General features: G+C 40.3%; 1 protein-coding gene across 3 annotated transcripts in view; it reads right to left on the reverse strand.

Moving 5' to 3' along the window:
• Positions 1–1,959, reverse strand: part of ABCB11 (ATP binding cassette subfamily B member 11) — a 98,473-nt gene extending 96,514 nt beyond the window's left edge. For 2 of the 3 annotated variants that reach the window (XM_043488260.1, XM_043488258.1), the window contains exon 1: positions 1,873–1,959. The gene's annotated coding sequence lies outside the window, so the exon portion shown is untranslated. The remainder of the gene's footprint in view (positions 1–1,872) is intronic. The other variant, XM_043488259.1, reaches the window with a different exon arrangement.
• Between the last annotated feature and the right edge of the window lie 17,675 nt (positions 1,960–19,634).

Genomic DNA, 19,634 nt, shown 5'->3' on the forward strand with positions numbered 1-19,634 from the left:
ATGATTAGGAAGATCTAAACACACTTGCATCTACTAGAGAGCTGAGGTGTGGGGTGATGGGGAGAGAAGAGATGTGAGACATGCTTCCTTCACCCCATACCCCAGTATGAATATTGGCCTTGGCTTTTCTCCTATAAAGTCCTCCCTTCTGTAAGACCATTCAAGGCCACTGGCACCACGCTCTCCCCTCCCCTGAGCTGCTCAGAGACCAGAGCTGCTCCTGCTCCTGGTGAATTTTCAAGTCCCTTTTGAAACCACAAATTCCAGTTTTTTTAAAGAGCCCTTGAAATGTCTTTCACTGCTGACATGTAGTGATTTAGGAAGGTCACCCTTTGTTATTATCAAACCCAGCCAGTGATTTCTTTCTCCCAAGGATCATTAGAGGAGGAAAGAAATACTGATTTATACTAAAAAGCAAGAAAAATAGAAAAATACTGCCTTGCGGATAAAAAGGTTGTGGGGTGACAGTGTGTGTCAATAAAGTAAAGACACTGTCCAGGGATAATGAAACTGAGGCCCTTCAGCCCTGGAGGCTACAGCCCATGGAGAAAGGAAAGAAATACACAGGGATTCTTGAGGTGCACATGGGTAACCCTGCTTCATGGAGTCACAGTTCAGATGGAGAACTAATGAACTGCTCTTGAGGAAAATAGGATTTAACGCCAAAGTTCCTCCTAGCACTTCAACTCTACATGTGTAGTTCTTTCACCTTCATAAAGCAACATAACCCTAATACTTGATTACCAAAATGGGACTTGGCATTTTCTAGCAATTTCAAGGTCTTCTAAAACCACAAAGCGGGCAATGTTTTCTTCCTAAATTGCTTCCAAGTCCACTTCCAGCATTCATCAGCAAATATTTGTCACCGTCACTCTTCGTAGTAGGATACACAAATTATTCAAGGGCTTACAATTGAGTGGGGTGGGGAGGGGAGTATAATTCCCTAGGCAGGGAGATGGAAGCTTAAAACAGATAACAACAGGAGTGTTACAGGGCAGAGTATAAGTCTGGAGTTTGGGGAGTAGGGGTGAGGATGGATGCACACAGAAAGAACGTCTATTAAGCATAAGCCTATAAATAAGTCAATACTTTTAAAGCTTAATAATAACCACTATCAGTTTCCAATATTAAAATTTCTAAGGACAATCATTATAATTTGCCTCTGAAATGTCTAGAAGGCTCTTCCCCCCTCAAAATATTTAGAAATGCCTCACTTCATACTCAGTCTTAAAGTAAATGATATTTGATCAAATCAGCAGCAGCATGTGATTTCTACTGGCTCAGGAAACTGAAAAATGGAAATTAGACTTTAGAATCCAACTTTTCCACTGCTAGCCATGAATCCAGAGCTCAGTATCTAAATTATTGAAAACTAGGAGAATGGAGTTGGTATAGTTCTGTACTAAAGCAGCAGCAACTTTCTGGGGTAAGATTTTGTGGTGGTCAGGGCAAAACAGAACTGCACTTTCATAAAGGCAAGTTTAAAAATTTTGCTAGCATTTATAATTTGGACAGATTGTTCAATCTGTTCACCCATTTGCACCATATGCTCCCATACACCACCCCCCAACACACACACACACACACACACACACACACACACACATACACACACACATATTCTCAAGAGAATTGATGCATTACAAAGCATTACTATAAATGAGATAGAAAACAATAGTCATCTGTATTATATATATTATGAAATCATTAATGTATTCTGCAAGTTCCTATCCAAGCCTTGTAGCATTGTTATTGTATACCAAGATGCCAGCCTTTATGAGTCAGAAACACAACATGCCACAAAGCAAGACTTAAAGGAAATGGACTCACAGAACATAGTCTGCAAATCCTTTAGACCATATAAGTCACTTACCTGGGAACATTAACTTGAAGAAGCCAGAAGGAACAATGGACTCCACAGTAGAGAGTCAAAAGGTTTTCCAACCTGTTCCAACTCCAGTTTTCCTCATTTGAAGCACTGAACAGAATTCAAGCTTTTTTGAAAACACTATCTATTTGCTTAAGGGTGAATGCCCTGAAGGCCAGACTGAGCAGAGTTCAGTGACACCTGAGGAAAAGTTGAGCGCATTTAAAATAATAACCGCAAACACAACGCTCTTGGGAAGCTCTCTGACAGTGTCAACTGGCTTTGGACTGTGTTGACTTGGCTTCGAAGGAAGGGAGCTGGAGTGCCTGGGGAGAGCACTGTGATTCTGGCTGTGTCCAACTCTTCTCTTATAGACCATTATTTTTGAAAAGTTACTTAAAAACATAACAAGGCAGAAAAAAAAAAAAAAAAAAAAACACCTTGAAATTTTCCTCCGCAGTTGGAAAGATCACTCTTGGAAAATCCTTGTGCAGGGCCCTGATATTACTGTCCGCCAACCCCAGAGTTTCATGGAAACAGATAATCTCAAAGAACACCTGAAACAGACTTTTGCTCAACTGAGTGCTCAGATGACCCTTGCACCCTGGTCTGAACAGTCAATAACCTCAGGCTCTACCTTCCAAATGAAGCCCTGTGTAAGGCTTTCTTTTTTAAAGTTTCAAATGAATGGAAAACCAAGCCAAATCAATACATATAGCTTCTCCAACAGCTTTGTGCTGCCACCCATATCTGTTCCTTTCCCTTCCTGTTGGTCCTTCCATCTTCTCAAAGGCTCTTATGTCTTCTCTCTCCCTCTCCTGAGCAAACACTTTCCTAAACACGTCTCACTATGACCTTCAGCAATGAATAGTAATAGCCAACGTTAGTCATCCCCTTATTGAGTACCTGGCTTGGTTTAAGAGTTTAAGAGTACCACCTTATTTGGACTTCTCCACAATCATAGGAGTTAGGTGCTGTCATCACCATCCCCATTTCATAGTGGAGGAAACTGAAACTCAGAGAAGTGAATAATCCACACAAGTTCTTATAACCAGTGGATTCAGAACCTATGCTCCTCACCCTTCTAAGCTAACCCTCTTCCACCCCATACTCTGAAATGCTGTGGACCAACCAGTGCTTCTCAGTTTGCAGAAAGTAAGATCAAATTAAATGATAATATCAACATTTTTAAATTACAAATTTTTCTGCCATAAGGCTTCCTTTGAAATTCAGTTTCCACTACTGTTTGTCTCTACTGGATTCTATACATAAGACAGTTTGTGATTTAGCCCCAAATTTTGTGGGTTATTATATTTAGGTGTTAAAATCTCAATATATCAAGGTCAGCAAAGATGAGAAAGATTTCTTGATGTTCCCCTATCTGAACTGGTTTGAAAATCCCAGGAGTGGGTTGACTTCTGAGGCAATGAAGATAGAATAATGTTGGGTGTGGCATCAGTTAGGACACAGGAAAAAATACTTGACACAAAACCAAAATGGCAGCCCTGCTGTGGGATCATGCTTTTGATTGGGAGAAGATTCTCAGCAGAATTTTGCTAGCTTTGTTTTGGTGAAATTGTTGGCAATAGCCAAAGGAGGAAAATGCTAAGGAGAAAACTGGGCAGAGTTTCTCACTGGTCCTACTGTCCTAAACTTCCCTTTGTGGGGCATGTAGACTGGAGGAAGATAAAGTCTGGAGTTTTAGAGCAGGAAACAAGATCACAGATACTTTAGTCAAGTCCCTCATCCCGTAGATGAGAAGTAAGGACAGGACAGTGACCTGTCCAGGGCCTCTGGGAGGGCTAATGGTGTCTTCCTTTGCTCCTTCAACTCTAGCCCCTTGACGGAGTCAGCCTGGGCAGAGTGAATGCCTTGTTAATCATTCCTGTTTTGTTTCAGCAGTAGGTGTGTTTTCTTTATGGTTCATGGTCTGAAGACAATAGGGTTGTAGTCCTTGCTGACCTCCAGTTGAAACATCAACTACTGTTTGAGTGCTTACTCAACAGTAAGAGGGGGCGGAGAGTGTTATCATTTGAAATCAGATGAATGGAAAGATGCCATATAAGGAATGACGTGAGATAAGGAAGAAAGTGCGGGAGTATCTGGGAAAACAGTAAACGCAAAAGCCCTGGAGCAGGGGAGCATGTGGAGGAGAGTAAGCAGGGGATGCAGTACAGACGGTATCAGTGTGGTGGAAGTCGGGCAGAGGTTCTCAAGCTGCGATGATTAGACCAGCAGCAGCAGCATGATCTGCTAGAAATAGAAAATCTGGGCTCTACTCATGCCTTACTGAATCAGAAATTCTGGAGGTGGCCCCTGGCATACTGAAGCTTGAGAACCCCTATTGTAGAGCCTCAGAAGTCACAGTAGACCAATTTGGACCACATTTCAAAATTATGCCTCAAAATGCCTCAAGGAAGAATTTGGCCAATGGTTGTTTAAAAACTTGAATTGCCGATCATTATGGGCACCCACTATGGAAGAAATAAAAGAAGCTGCATTACTTTCCTTCCTTGAACCATTCAAAAACAATTTATTGGAATTCCCTGGTGGTCCAGTGGTTAAGAATCTGCCTTGTAACTCAAGACACCAGTTCAATCCCTGGTCTGGGAGGATCCCACACGCTGCAGGGCAACCAAGCCAGTACACCACAACCATTGAGCCTGGGCTCTGGAGCCCATGAGCCACAACTACTGAGCCCACAGGCAGCAAATATGGAAGCCCGAGTGCCTAGAGCCCAAGCTCCACAACAAGAGTAGCCACTACAATGAGAAGCCCGTGCACCACTACTAAGGTGTAGTCCCCAGTCTCCGCAACTAGAGAAAGTCTGCACACAGCAGCAAAGACTCAGCACAGCCAAAAATAAATAAACAAATAATTTAAAAAAAAATTATTTACGTGACACCATGTTGGGTGTTATGCTGATTTCCAACTTGTAAACATTAGGTTAGTTGTCCAGGGGCAACATTAAGTTAGTTGTCCAGGGACAACATTAAGTTGTCCCTGAGAATGTTTAAATTTTAAAAAGAAGATTAGGCTTCACATAAAAAGCAATTAAGGAATATAAATTAAACAATGTTAAATGTCAAATATTCAGTGCATCTCTCAGGTATTTAAAATGTGACACATCAGTCAGGACAGGAATCATCAGAAAAAGAGTGTCAGAAGAGGGGAAATATGAGTTATGCCCCAAAGTAGGGGAAGGACCATGTCAGAAATAGACAGTGAGCAAGGGAGACCTGGGTTTAATCCCTGGGTCGGGAAGATTCCTGAAGGAGGGCATGGCAACCCACTCTAGTATTCCTGCCTGTAGAATCCCCATGGACAGAGGAGCCTAGCGGGCTACAGTCCTATGAGGTTGCAGAGAGTCAGACACAACTGAGTGACTAACACTTTCACTTTTTCAAGGTCTTAGAACACATGCAGACAGCATTAACAAGGACCAGATATCTACTGAGTGAAGAGATTAGAAAATGGTGTTTTATTTGTTGCCAAACAGTGATATGTAATTTGTTTAGGTAAGGAAAGACAGGTAAAGGAGGGTTTTCAGTGCCGACAGGCTGAGTTGCAGCAAGGGTAAGACTGAAATTTCAGTCCAGGGGAGCTTGCACATGTACACTGATGATGCACTCTTTTGCTTGGTCATTACCACCCTGAAAACCAATATAAACTGCAAAAAGACAATCTGAATCAGTTAACACATAATTGGCTGTGTTTTTGTGGCACAGAGATTAGCAGAGAGAAAAATGGCTACATTAGCGCTTCCTTGGTCAGCAATACATGAACTGTGAACTTCCAGATGTTCAAGCTGGTTTTAGAAAAGGCAGAGGAACCAGAGAGCAAATTGCCAACATCCACTCTATCATCAAAAAAGCAAGAGAGTTCCACAAAAACATCTATTTCTGCTTTATTGACTATGCCAAAGCCTTTGACTGTGTGGATCACAATAAACTCTGAAAAATTTTGAAAGAGATGGGGATACCAGACCACCTAACCTACCTCTTGAGAAACCTATATGCAGGTCAGGAAGCAACAGTTAGAACTGGACATGGAACAACAGACTGGTTCCAAATAGGAAAAGGAGTACACCAAGGCTGTATATTGTCACCCTGCTTATTTAACTTATATGCAGAGTACATCATGAGAAACACTGGGCTGGAAGAAGCACAAGCTGGAATCAAGATTGCCAGGAGAAATATCAATAACCTCAGATATGCAGATGACACCACCCTTATGGCAGAAAGGGAAGAGGAACTAAAAAGCCTCTTGATGAAAGCAAAAGAGGAGAGTGAAAAAGTTGGCTTAAAGCTCAACATTCAGAAAAATAAGATCATGGCATCTGACCCCATCACTTCATGGGAAATAGATGGGGAAATAGTGGAAACAGTGTCAGAGTTTATTTTTTGGGGCTCCAAAATCACTGCAGATGGTGATTGCAGCCATGAAGTTAAGACGCTTACTCCTTGGAAAGAAAGTTATGACCAACCTAGACAGCATATTAAAAAGCAGAGACATCACTTTGTCAACAAAGATCTGTCTAGTCAAGGCTATGGTTTTTCCAGTGGTCACGTATGGATGTGAGAGTTGGACTATGAAGAAAACTGAGCACCGACAAATTGATGCTTTTGAACTGTGGTGTTGGAGAAGACTCTTGAGAGTCCCTTGGACTGCAAGGAGATCCAACCAGTCCATCCTAAAGGAAATCAGTCCTGGGCGTTCATTGGAAGGACTGATGCTGAGGCTAAAACTCCAATACTTTGGCCACCTCATGCTAAGAGTTGACTCATTGGAAAACACCCTGATGCTGGGAGGGATTGAGGGCAGGAGGAGAAGGGGACGACAGAGGATGAGATTATTAGATGGCATTACCGACTCAGTGGACGTGAGTTTGGGTAAACTTGGGAGTTGGTGATGGACAGGGAGGCCGGGTGTGCTGCCGTTCATGGGGTCACAAAGAGTCAGACACGACTGAACTGAACTGAACTGAACTGAACGACAGCTGCTAATGATAAGTGGACTCACATGAAGTCCAATAGGTCTCGAGTGAAGGAAAATTGGTGGCAGGGGAAGGTGTTCTGCTCCACAAGTCATTCAGGGACCCAAGCTGACAGAGGTACCACCATCCTTCACATGTGGATTCTAAGGTCTCCTTGTACATTGGCATCCAGCCATCACACAAAGGGAAGAGAAAATATGGGACACTTTGTGTGGGCAGTTGCCATCAACAAACCTGGAAGTGGCATTCATCACTTCCACCACACTTCATTGGCCAGAGCTCTCTGTCACATGGCCATACCTACCTGCCAGAGAGACTGAGAGACGAGGTCTAGCTGTGGGCACAGGAGATTTGGTTAAAAGCTAACCAATCTCAAGACATAGGCTTTGGAAACACAATGATTTGAGTTCACACACTAGCTGAGTGACTTTGGGCACGTTATTTAATCTGTATTAGCCTCAGTTTCTTCATCTGTAGAATGGGAGTGGTAATACCACCTTCATAAGGTGACAAAGCCTGTCTGAACTTCCCTGTGCCATAGATCCTGAGCAAATATGCTGGACTTTGAAAAGAAAGTGTTTTGGATCTAGGGGCAGAGCAGTTTCTCCTCCAGCATGGGTACCACAAAGTTTATCTGACTCCTAGAGATTACACTTTAAGATTAGGAAATTTTAGTTTAGAGCCTGAGATGTTAATCTATCTGGCTGGCATGTGGATGTATACACCAACATCCCCCAAGCCGCCAATTAGGCACCCTCCTTAATCACATCCTACAACTAGCTCTGCCGTGAAAAATATATGTTTAAAAATTGTTTAATGAAGTTTCTGAATCCTATTTTGTCTAGTCAAGGGTTCCCATGTTTGACACCCACATACAGTATTGATAGTCATGGAGTAGAAGCCCGTCCCAAGAAGTTAAGATATCCATGGCTCTGCGGGGATGATTGGAGATCAGTATGAAAGTGTAACAGTGTAAACCAGTAACCCATGCATTTTTCCTCTTCCGCTTCATTTATCCTATGATAAATGCCACCCCCAGGCAGGCAGTGAGGTAAAATTTGTATCTATCCAAATTAGTATATTCCTAATTTTGTTTTTTTTTCCTAAGAAATAAATATTGTTTAATAATCTTTTGTTTTGTTTTGTTTTGTACTTAATTTTATTTTATTTTTTTCATTTATTTTTATTTATTTATTTTTTCATTTATTTTTATTAGTTGGAGGCTAATTACTTTACAATATTATAGTGGTTTTTGTCATACATTGACATGAATTAGCCATGGATTTACATGTATTCCCCATCCCGATCCCCCCTCCCACCTCCCTCTCTACCCGATCCCTCTGGGTCTTCCCAGTGCACCAGGTCAGAGCACTTGTCTCATGCATCCAACCTGGGCCTAATTTTGTTTTATAGACATGTAAAAATGACTAGAAGAAAATACAAGAAAATATAAAAGTGATTATCTGTAAGCTATAAAAATGTGAACATGGGTGAGTTTTAGATTCTGCCTTGTGCTTTTCTGTATCTTCTGAATTGTATGCAATAAGAGAAAACTACTCCTTTTTGTAATATGCAAGTTATTATATAAAAAGAATAAAGTATATGGCAAGAGGTATAAGTCTAAAAGGATGTTTAATAAAATGTATACTAAGAATGATGTTTTAAAAATATATCTAGAAACTCTGGGTGCTCTCCAAATACTAGTTGCAGTTCAGTCTTTACTTCTCTGCCCTAGAGACTCTAGCCTCTGCAGAAAAGTGGGGCCTTCATCTGGAAATCATAGGCAAGGGTTCTGTGGATTCTAGGTCTTTGTCTGCATTGCAATCTTGGTTTATCCTTATGTAGACTAGCCCAGTGTGGTGGTGTCTGAAGCTGTGACTTGGTGATATGGCCTAATGGTCTTAAACCTGTAGGTAGCTCCAACCCCCTCAAGACCTCTGCTCTGGGCCCACTTCTCCCACAAGCTGGCTCTAATCTGAACAATGCTTGGCGTCCCCTCTGGCTCCATGGACAGCTTATCCCAACCATCTATCACATCTGGCCTTGGCTCCTGGAACTCCTTCCGGTCCTACCTGTTTGATTGTTTAGAGTAAAACACTTGATACATACAACCCTTCAGTATGGCCTTCAAATCATGCTTCCTTTAAGATGATCATGGGAACCAAAAGCAGTGAGTTGAGTAACCTCAACATATTTTTAGATGTTTTATGCTCCCCCTATAGAGTCGACAATACCAAATAAGACTGTTTAATCATAGTCTAGGCAAGTTGTAACTTATAGTTATCTGAAAGAAAGTCACTGAACTCCACAGATATTTATCCTCTTCAGCACTCAGTACTTGGTCAGAATTTCTATTTTTGTTTCCCTTCCTAATGAAGAAAACTGGCAGAAAAAACATAGACTTCATTTATGAGCACATCTTTTTTCATGCTTTTGAGTATGGTAGTTCTTGCCTTTCCCCAAAGGCGCATCGTTGTACACATAGTTATAAAAATTACAAGTGAAAATCAGTAATTGGAAAAGAGGGAAGAATAGGTAAAATTAATAAAGAAGAAAAAGGGACTTCTCTGGCAGTCTAGTGGTCAAGATTCTGCCTTACAATGCAGGAAGGTGCAAGTTTGATCCCTGGTTAGGGAACTAGTGTCTCATACCTTGGCAATAAAGAACCAGTCTTACCAAATCAGTCAGTCATGCCTTTGGACAGCAATCCTATAGTCTCATATGACCAAGATACAGTTCTCTATATAAGTTTTTCAATCCAGGTGGATGTTGTAAACTAGTATTCTTACCAGTGAAAGAGTGAAGGCAAGAACATTATTTTTATTGCTATGTTGTAAATTACTGTTGAAGGCTCCCCAACTGCATTCTTACTGACTCTAGGCAATGCCTTATGACAACAGAAAACTTAGCTTTGAAATACTTCTCTAAAGCAGTGAGCTATCTAGACCTGATTCACTAGTTCATGGCTTCTCAATGACACTTGTCCAGGCACATGTTAGAATGTCACAATTTTAAATAGCAATGACTAAGAGTGATTAACTAGGGGCCCCTGGTCATGAGCATCAAACCTCAAACTGAGATGTGCCAAATAGAGGGCTTGCAGCCAAGTCTGACTTGCAGCCAACTCTGACAGAGAAGTAGAGTCAGCTGCCATCACTCTAGAGACTGTCTTCCCATCCAGCCCAAGGGTTCCAGCAGACCTATGTCAGAGCCCGTGCTCCTCTATCCTGGGTTGTAGTCAGGCGTCCTCTCTTTAAACCACAGCCCATCCCATACTTGCTGATTTGCCACATCCTCATTTCTTTATCCCCTGGACTGGGAAATGGCAACCCACTCCAGTATTCTTGCTAGGAGAATCCCATGGACAGAAGAGCCTTTCGGGCTACAGTACATGGGGTCACAAAGAGTTGGACACAACTGAAATGATTGAGCACAAACTTCTTTATCGGGATCCCCATGTGGCTCAGTTGTAAAGATTCCGCCTGCCAGTGCAGGAGATGTGGGTTTGATCCCTGGGTTGGGAAGGTCCCCTGGAGAAGGAAGTGGCAACCCACTCCAGAATTCTTGCCTGAGAAATCCCATGGACAGAGGAGCCTGGCAGGCTATAGACCACGGGCTTACAAAGAGTCAGATGTGACTGAGCATGTACATACTTCTTTATTGGGCGTGGAAGGGTGATTGCTTGTATTCTCAGGAATTCATTTCAAGATTTCACATGTTCCTTATAGGCATATTCTAAGGACAGTCACTAGTTGTTTCCACCACCACCCCCTCCACGGACTGCTCTTTAAGTCTTTATTTTTAGTATAAATCAATGTGTGTATGTGTGCGTGCACACATGTATGCCAAGCAGAAACAAAACTCACAATATATCGTATTCTAAGCTGGAGCTTTTGCCTCTAAGTCAGAACTTAAGAAATTGTATCTGGTGATCATGAGATACATGACATACTTTTAAAAAATGAAGAGTCACAAGCTAAGGACAACAGGGTGGAGAGATAAAAAGAGTCTGGGCTTTGATGATATAATTGAACCACTGAACCAACCCTGGAACCAAATACTTCCAGATTTCATGTACTGTGACATCATTGCTCTTATTATTTAAGCCACTACTACCAGGATATTCTTTCACATGCAGCTAGACATAAGCTAACAGATCCTCTTACATTCCTAGATAGCTTCAGAAATTAAATTGCATTATTACTTTTCAAGAAGATATAGGCAAATACACAGAGACACAGGTATACCATTTTATATATTCTGAAGATTTGATCAGAGGGAATTCAGAAAATGGCACAAGCAAATAAGAAAAAAAAAAAAAGAGGAAGAGACAGCCCAACTAAGTGACTCTGCAATGATTCATCTCAAATCTTCATTCCAACAACCTCTCATGGCCTCTCTGAGTGATCCCCCACCTAAATGATTACTGACTTCCCTCTCCTCCCTCAGCCCTATTCCTGACGTGTCACTGCCAGCTCAGATACACTGTTAAAGCGTTAAGCTCTGCTCTCCTCCACACTTCTGCTTCCTGGATCCCTTTATTCTTATCAGCCTTGTAAACTACCTATACCTAATTCAGTCAACTGTTAAAGGTGACAATTTGTCCATAATCTCACTGAGAAGGCTCTACTGCTAATAAATGGTGCTGTGACTTGCTCAAAGCCTGGATTAGCCACATCTTGGTCTCAGACCTTATGACAAAGCTGGCTTCTCAAACCTCTGCTGAGATTTCTACAACTACTTAGAACCTGAAAAAATCATTAGCAGTGCTCAAACTGGTCGCTGCAAATAGCTCACAGTTAAGGGGACTGTGCCAAATAGTTCAATGGCTAGTGAGGTATGGCCATGGCTTTATATCAGTGAAATCACAGGCAAGCCTGGAATGATTGGTTACAATGTTTAAGGACCAATTTTTAACATCTGATTATATTTACTTTATTATTTGAATATTCTTGGGTCATGTGTGATCAGAATGGTTATTTCAATAAAAAGATAACGTATAGAAATGGCAACCCACTCTAGTATTCTTGCCAGGAAATCCCATGGAGGAGACTGGTGGGCTACAGCCCATGGGGTAGCAAAGAGTCAGATGTGACTTAGCAACTAACAACAACTAAACAATGATTAAAAATACCTACACCCTTTCCAAGCATGAAATTCCATTTGTCACTTCTAATATCTCCTACAATATCCTAAGTTTCAAAACATTCATATTTAACTTTTATAATCAGGCTAAAATTCACAGCAATATTAAAGTATATATAGCTTTCTTCATAATTTCCAATGTCGCCTCTCAATTTTCACCTTCAAATCTCTAAGCCCCTAAAAGAAAAAAGAAAGAAAAGTGAAGTCACTCAGTCATGTCCAACTCTTTGTGACCCCATGGACTGTAGCCTACCAGGTTCCTCCATCCATGGGATTTTCCAGGCAAGAATACTGGCATGGGTTACCATTTCCTTCTCCAGGAGATCTTCCCAACCCAGGGTTTGAACCCCAGTCTCCCACATTGCAGGCAGATGCTTTACTGTCTGAGCCGCCAGGGAACTACATTTAACTCCCAACAGTGAGAACCTGCTTCTTCTTTTCTTCACACTCCACTGGATTCACATTTTTAAATTTCCCCTTGGAAGCGCCTGCAGCTGTGCTTTTTGACACATCTGTTAGATTTTACCATAACTCCAATGTCTTTTGCCCTCATTTTTGTTTTATTTATATCATCATAACATTTATGAGAAATATGTCTTCATAAACTAATGGCCTTTTGAACTTCTTGAACAATCTAATGAATTTAAAAGGGGAAAGATGGAGGAAGGGATAAATTAGGAATTTGAGATTAACACACACACTACTAAGTATAGTAGTGTGTAAGGTGACCAACAAGGACCTACTGTATAGCATAGGGAACTATACTATTTTGTAATAACAATATTTTGTAATCTGTAAGGGGAAAGAATCTGTAAAAGAACATGTATACATACACACATACACACACACACACACATATATATACCTACATATACACATATGTGTGTGTATTTAAATAGAACTGAATCACTTTGCTGTGATTAACCCAACATTGTAAATCAACTTCAATTGTAAATGCTTTAATATGAAAAATCTTTTCTTTTTTTTTAGTCTAATGGGTTAAGCTTCTCTCCTTCTTCACTGATAATTCTTAGCTTATCTTGAGCATAAAAATTCCACTCTTGCCCCTGGCTCATCTTGTAATTCAGTTCCTCCATCCCAGAGCAGTCCTTGAACAAACAGGATCATATTCCTGACACATATAAGAGGGCAAAGAACAAGGGAAAAAGAGAGTTTACTCCTATTTCTAGCATGTAGACAGGTGCCCAGGAAACACTTAATGCTATTACCCCCTGGGAAAAATCACAATAGACTGCTTCTGATCCCAAATCTACTCATTCTTTCATTTATTAATTCAACAAATATTCTTTTATCATTGACTATTAGCTCAGCATCATGATAGGCACTATGGATAGAGATGATGAGCAAAATAGACATAGTCTCATGAAGTTTATAATCCAAAGGAGAACCAATAATAAATAAATAATTACACAAGTAACCATAGAAATGATGACAAATTTCATAAAGTCTATTAAGGAAATGTTCAAGAGGTTTTTGAGAAGAGCGATTTAACTTAGACTGAGGCTTTGGAGAGGCTGGCCTAAGAAAGGGAGAGAGTGGTGTGGCCTGTGGCTGGATGGGTAAGGAAAGGTTGATCGTGCAGGACCTTGAAAACCACATTCATGAGTTCTGATCCAGCAAAGGAACAATGGGATCTAGTTTTCATTTTTAAACATTTACTCATTTACTTGGGGGGTCAGAGGAGTGGAGAGTAAGGGTCCTGTAAGGATTAACTTTATTGGAATGCTGGAAGATAAGCAAAACTTTACAGCAACCCACTAACACTTAACCAGAAGAAGGCCACTAAAACATAATAAGAGAATCTGTAACATTTTAACTTAGCTTTAACCCCCCCCCCCCAACACACACTTACATGGTATTCTTCAAGATGGCAATTTGAATTCCAAGTATGAATGCATGATATTGGAGAGAGTAGAGAAAACCTTGTTCCCAAGGAATCACACTTGTTTTGACATGTCTGTGAGTTCCCTGAAGAACCACCACAAGGAGCCTGCCTGTTTCACCTGTCTTGGAATGCCCTCAGGGTGAAGGATGTTCCTCAAAAATATTGGCAGCCAAAGGAACAAGCTGCTGCCACCTGGGATGAAAATCAACAGCTGAAGGAAGCAATAAACACGATAAAAGGAAGAAAAAGCTATGGAGTGAGATTCTGGGGAATAAAGCCTTTGAAAAACTCCTGAGTGTACCAGGGAATCTAGAAAGCCGAGCTCATGCCCAGAGCAGCATGAATGCTCAGAAAAGATTTAAAGACTATAAGCTTTCACTTTTTTTTTTTTGGCATACGTCAAGGCCTATGGGATCTTAGGTCCCCAACCAGGGATCAAAGCCATGCCCCCTGCCGTGGAAGCCCGGAGTCCTAACCACGTTAGTCCCGATCACTATAGGCTCTGCATAAGTAGGTAGGCTTCATTAACAGTATTGCCATTCCCATCACGTGATGCTATGAATTTCAATTAGTTTATCAGCAGTTTGCTTTCAAGCTAATAATTCACGTTTTAAAATAAGCAACCATCAAAATGCCAGGTTTACTTCATTGTATTCAAGCGGGACATGAACATTATATTCAGAAAAGCAGAAAGGCTAGCAAACATTTCACAGATCTCAGTCAATGTAATGGTGTCAATATATCTTGCAAACTAAATTAATCCAGATGCATCTAGATGATAAAGATATTTATGTTTAAAAACAGTGATTGTTCCAGACATCACAAACTTGTTGATGGTCAAGTTTGTGTTCCATATTACTAATATTTGTATTTCCCATAACAGCTGGGAAAGCATTTTTCATAAGAAATACATGAGGCCAGATTGATTTCCTTGATTAATATGAAAAACATTTGAATTGACTTTGGGTCCTGTTGCCTAGCAAATACAGGCTCAACTCCATTATAGGGAAAGCTTTTGATGCATCTTATAAAATAGTAATGAGGTATCTTACTTTTTAACATTATGACAAAGGAGCAGAGAAAATTTGAAATCATATTTAGAATGTAAAAAGCCTACAACAAATCTATACTTTCCAATAGATGGGCAGTCTGTTCTTAACAAGATATTCATCTCAGGCACAGGTTATAAGACTAGAAGCTAATCTCAGTATGGTCCCATTTTCTGCAATGCTTTAATTCAGTTTTGAACTTTAATTCATGGAAACACTGATAAAAGAGTTATGTTATATATCTCAAAGTTAATCTTGCTTTTTGATTTGCTTAATTTCCCTTAAAAATTTGCCAAAAAACTTTATATAAATAACAAAATGTGGTTATATCATGTTTTCAACGTTTTATAATGGGGTATTTCAAACATACATGAAGGTAGACAAATTAGTATCCTGAAGTCCCACATACCCATCACTCACTCCACCTCAACTTAAAACCACTGGCCCCGCCACACACTCACTCGCTCCTTCCTCAGTATTTTGAAACAACTCCCAGACATCATATTATTTCATCCATTAATATTTCAGTAATTAACATAAATGATAAGAGCTCCTATATTGATAACTCTAATACCATATCATATCTGCAAAGTTAATAAAAACTATCATAATCAACTATCCATTATTTAAATTTCCAACTGTTTCATAAAAATTGCCATAAATGGATTTATTGTTGTTTTAAAGTATGTTCCTTCAGGATGCAAATAAGGCCTGCATACTACAGATGGTTGTATCTTTTAAATCTCCTTTAATCAGTAGATTCCTTCTCCATTGTTTTGCGTGTGATTTATTTTTATTGAATAAATCAAGTTGTTTGTCCTTGGGAGTCCATCATTGGTTTATTGATTATAGTCCCCAGGATATAGTTTGACTATTTCCTCTTTTCTCTATATTGCCTGTAATTGGACGTAAAGGCTCTATGAGAATCAGGAGTTTTTTGTTTTGCTTTTTTTTGTGTGTGTTGATATTTGGTTTTGTGGGGGGGGAGTAGACGTATAACAGGACTTTATTTTAGTTGGCATTGTGTTAAGTCAAATTATTTTCCGTGCAGTCTTTTAAAAGTATCTTTCCCTGGAGGTCCAGTGGTCAGGACTCTGAGCTTTCACTGCGAAGGGCCTGGGTTCAGTCCCTGGTTGGAGAAATCCCACAAGCTATGCAACACAACAACAACAACAAAATCTTTTCCTTTCTCTCTTGCTTTATCCCATTGTTGATTCACCCACACCATCCATCTACAAGTGAACAATATTAACAACCCAGGGCATATCCGTCCATATTTTCTCCCTGTTCACTTAAATTGCACATGCATATAGAGATTCCTGTCTGCCTTTAAAAAGGAGGTCATGGAAAGCCTTCCATGCCAAATGGCAGAGCCATAATTTGTTCTATTTCACGGCTTCAAAATAACATTCCATGTACATATCTACCACAATTTAATTAGCCACTCTTAGTGGCCACCACTTTGTTCCTGGATCTTGTTGCCACATCTTATTCATAAGTTCATACTGGCTTTGTTTTTATAGAAAGGATTCCCAGGAGTGGGACTGCTGGGTCAAAAAGTAATTTGTATGTTTTACTTTAATAAATGTTTCCAGACAGTTTTCAAAAAAGGTTGTAGTGGTTCACATGTCCACCAGCAAGGGATGAACTCATCCTTCCTCTGACAATCTAAAACAGTCTCAAGGAATGAAAAATAGTCACAGATGACAGTCACATGTTGGGAGCCAGCAAGGGGCATTTGAGGAGAAGCAGCAGCTCTATGAGCTTCCTTAATCCACAATTAACGAATGAATGATGAGTGATTCCTCAATAGGAAAAGCCCTACTCAGTCATCCTTGCACCTCATGAGCCTAACACAGGCTGGCACAGAACAAATATTCCAGAAGACCTTAAAACTGGGTTTGAGTCCAGTTTTCTCTAACTGCTGAAGGTTGTCTTTAACTCTTCTCCATTTCCTGGTTCCTAGTGAGTTCTTTCCTACTGGATGGTACTTGCATATTACACAATAGGATTTATGAAGCATCTGCTCTTAATTTCATTTGACTCTTTATCATCTCAGTTAAGGTTCTGGGAAAAGGAAGTTGTCTTGGATAGGAAGAAACCAGTTAACTTAGTAAAAGGATCATTCTTAAGCCAGGGAATAAAAACAATGTAATGCTCTACATGTGTTGGTCACACCAGAAAGAGTAACCACTTCCTACCCTCTGTGAGAGCCACATTTTTCTTACTAAACCTCCACGCTATTTCTCGCAAGTCTCTCTGTTGCTGGGAATCCCCAGTTCTTCTGTTCCTTTCCCTCCATTCTCACCCATCTTCTCTTGCTCTTGAAGGACAATACTCGCCAATATAATACTCCTCACCCCACCTTTCAAACAAAGATCTCTTGTTTCAGTTGAAATGATGTTTTCTGCAAATAAGAATCTTTTTTCAAAGAATCTACCAAATGTACCCTCGACTCAGTCCCTTATTATTATTATACCTAAGGATCTTACAGGGTAGGGAAACAAATGACTACCCCAGCTTCATCTTACTGTTGGGACAGTCAGGAAATGCCAGATAAAAAACAGAGTTCCTGGTTTTGACCAAGCCTAGCTATGCTTTTATGAACAACATTTGCAATTAAGCTCTTCATGTGTCAGAAGCATTGTTGGTATAGTAAGGGGAACTTCTACAGTGGAACTAGGAGAGCTGTTGACAAAGGGAGGAGGTAGAATTTCAAAGTGTACTTTTTTTTAATAGGAAGCCATAAACTCAACTCATAGTTATTCAGAGAAACACACTCTGCTAGAGTGACCTTGGAGAGAGGACTATATTATTATTCAGGAAGGAGTTGGTCAACATGCAAACTCCATGAACAGCCTTGCCCCTCTGACAACTCTTACAAGAGTGACACCAGCCATACGCCAGGAATTTGTTCTGCTGCAGCCCACAGCTCTGGGATTAGTCTTTTTCTCCATTTGACTCCCATTTCAGGATTACCTGTGGCTTGGACCACCCCGGCACAGTGCAGGGACAATGAGCCTGATGGATATCACTTGAGACAGCCTCAGGTCTGGATATTCTCCTTGTGTTTTGGTGTCTGGAAAAGAGTAGAGAAGGCATCCTTGGGCAGAAATCAGAGGGAAAAATGGGGGACATACACATTTAGAAGAAAAAGGAGAGTCATATGTTTATTTTTTCTATGGCAGTATCTAGCTTTACCCCCATATAATTACATCCCAATTATCAACATTGACATTTACACTTGAATGAAGTTCACAGCGCAATCTTCTGTTTTAAAAGGGAATTGGATTACTTCACTCTGTATAATGGGCTCCAGTTTCATCCATCTCATTAGAACTGATTCAAATGAATTCTTTTTAATGGCTGAGTAATATTCCATGGTGTATATGTACCACAGCTTCCTTATCCATTCGTCTGCTGATGGGCATCTAGGTTGCTTCCATGTAATTAGCCTCCAACTAATAAAAATAAATGAAAAGAAAAAAATAAATAAATAAATAAATGAAAAGAAAAATAAATAAATAAATAAAGGGAATTAGAAAGAAAATAGGATGGCAATTTGGTTCTGGATTTTTTATATCACCTTTGATGACCAGAAATCTAACATAAGGAGAGTTTTGAACAAAGAACACCCTCATAGCCTTATTAAGGAATGAGAGTGAGAGAAAGTTTAGCGCTTAAGAGAACTTGATGCAGATATGTTGCCAGTCCAGATAACACACTGCTAATGAATGATTCCTTTAACTGAACACCTAAATAGGATCATTTGACAAAGGAAGCAAGTGTTCCAACCCTGGTGCCAGTGCTACAGAAGCTGAACTCCTAAATTGGGTCCACTGGAATTGAGGAATCCAGACACATGGCCATAATTCTGCTTCATAACATGCAAATCAGTCAAAACATCTGATTGTTTTAAAAGTCTATTTGAGAAGTTTTTAAAGTGGGACTGCACTAAACAAGATGACTGAGTCAGTAAAACCTACTATTGTTACAGTGTTTTCTTGGTCCTTCTTGAGTCTCTACCTCATCACCACCCAGGTGCCTGTGGCTGTCTCCACCTCTCAGTAACATTAACTTGCTCGCATCAAGGGTCAGATGTTAACTGGTTGTATCTTTCTTCACATGGATGTAAGTCAATGTACTATCTCTCAAAAAAGTTTTCAGTTTAAGGCCTACTCTGACTTATGGAATATCAAAGGGGAAGAACTATATTTGGACATTTTGGACACTCTAAACCTTTCAGTTCAGTTCAGCCCCTCAGTTGTGTCCAACTCTTTGCGACTCCATGGACTGCACCATGCCAGGCTTCCTGGTCCATCACTAACTCCCGGAGCTTACACAAACTCATGTCTATTGTGTTGGTAATGCCATCCAACCATCTCATCCTCTGTCATCCCCTTCTCCTCCCGCTTTCAATCTTTCCCAGCATCAGGGTCTTTTCCAATGAGTCAGTTCTTCGCATCAGGTGGCCAAAGTACGGGAGTTTCAGCTTCAGCTTCAGTCTTCCAATGAATATTCAGTACTGATTTCTTTTAAGATTGACTGGTTGGATCTCCTTGCAGTCCAAGGGACTCTGAAGAGTCTTCTCCAACACCACAGTTCAAACTCATCAATTCTTCGGTGCTCAGCTTTCTTTATGAGTCCAACTCTCACATCCATACATAACTA

This window comes from Cervus canadensis, chromosome 15, assembly GCF_019320065.1.
Source record: "Cervus canadensis isolate Bull #8, Minnesota chromosome 15, ASM1932006v1, whole genome shotgun sequence".
NCBI lineage: Eukaryota > Metazoa > Chordata > Mammalia > Artiodactyla > Cervidae > Cervus > Cervus canadensis.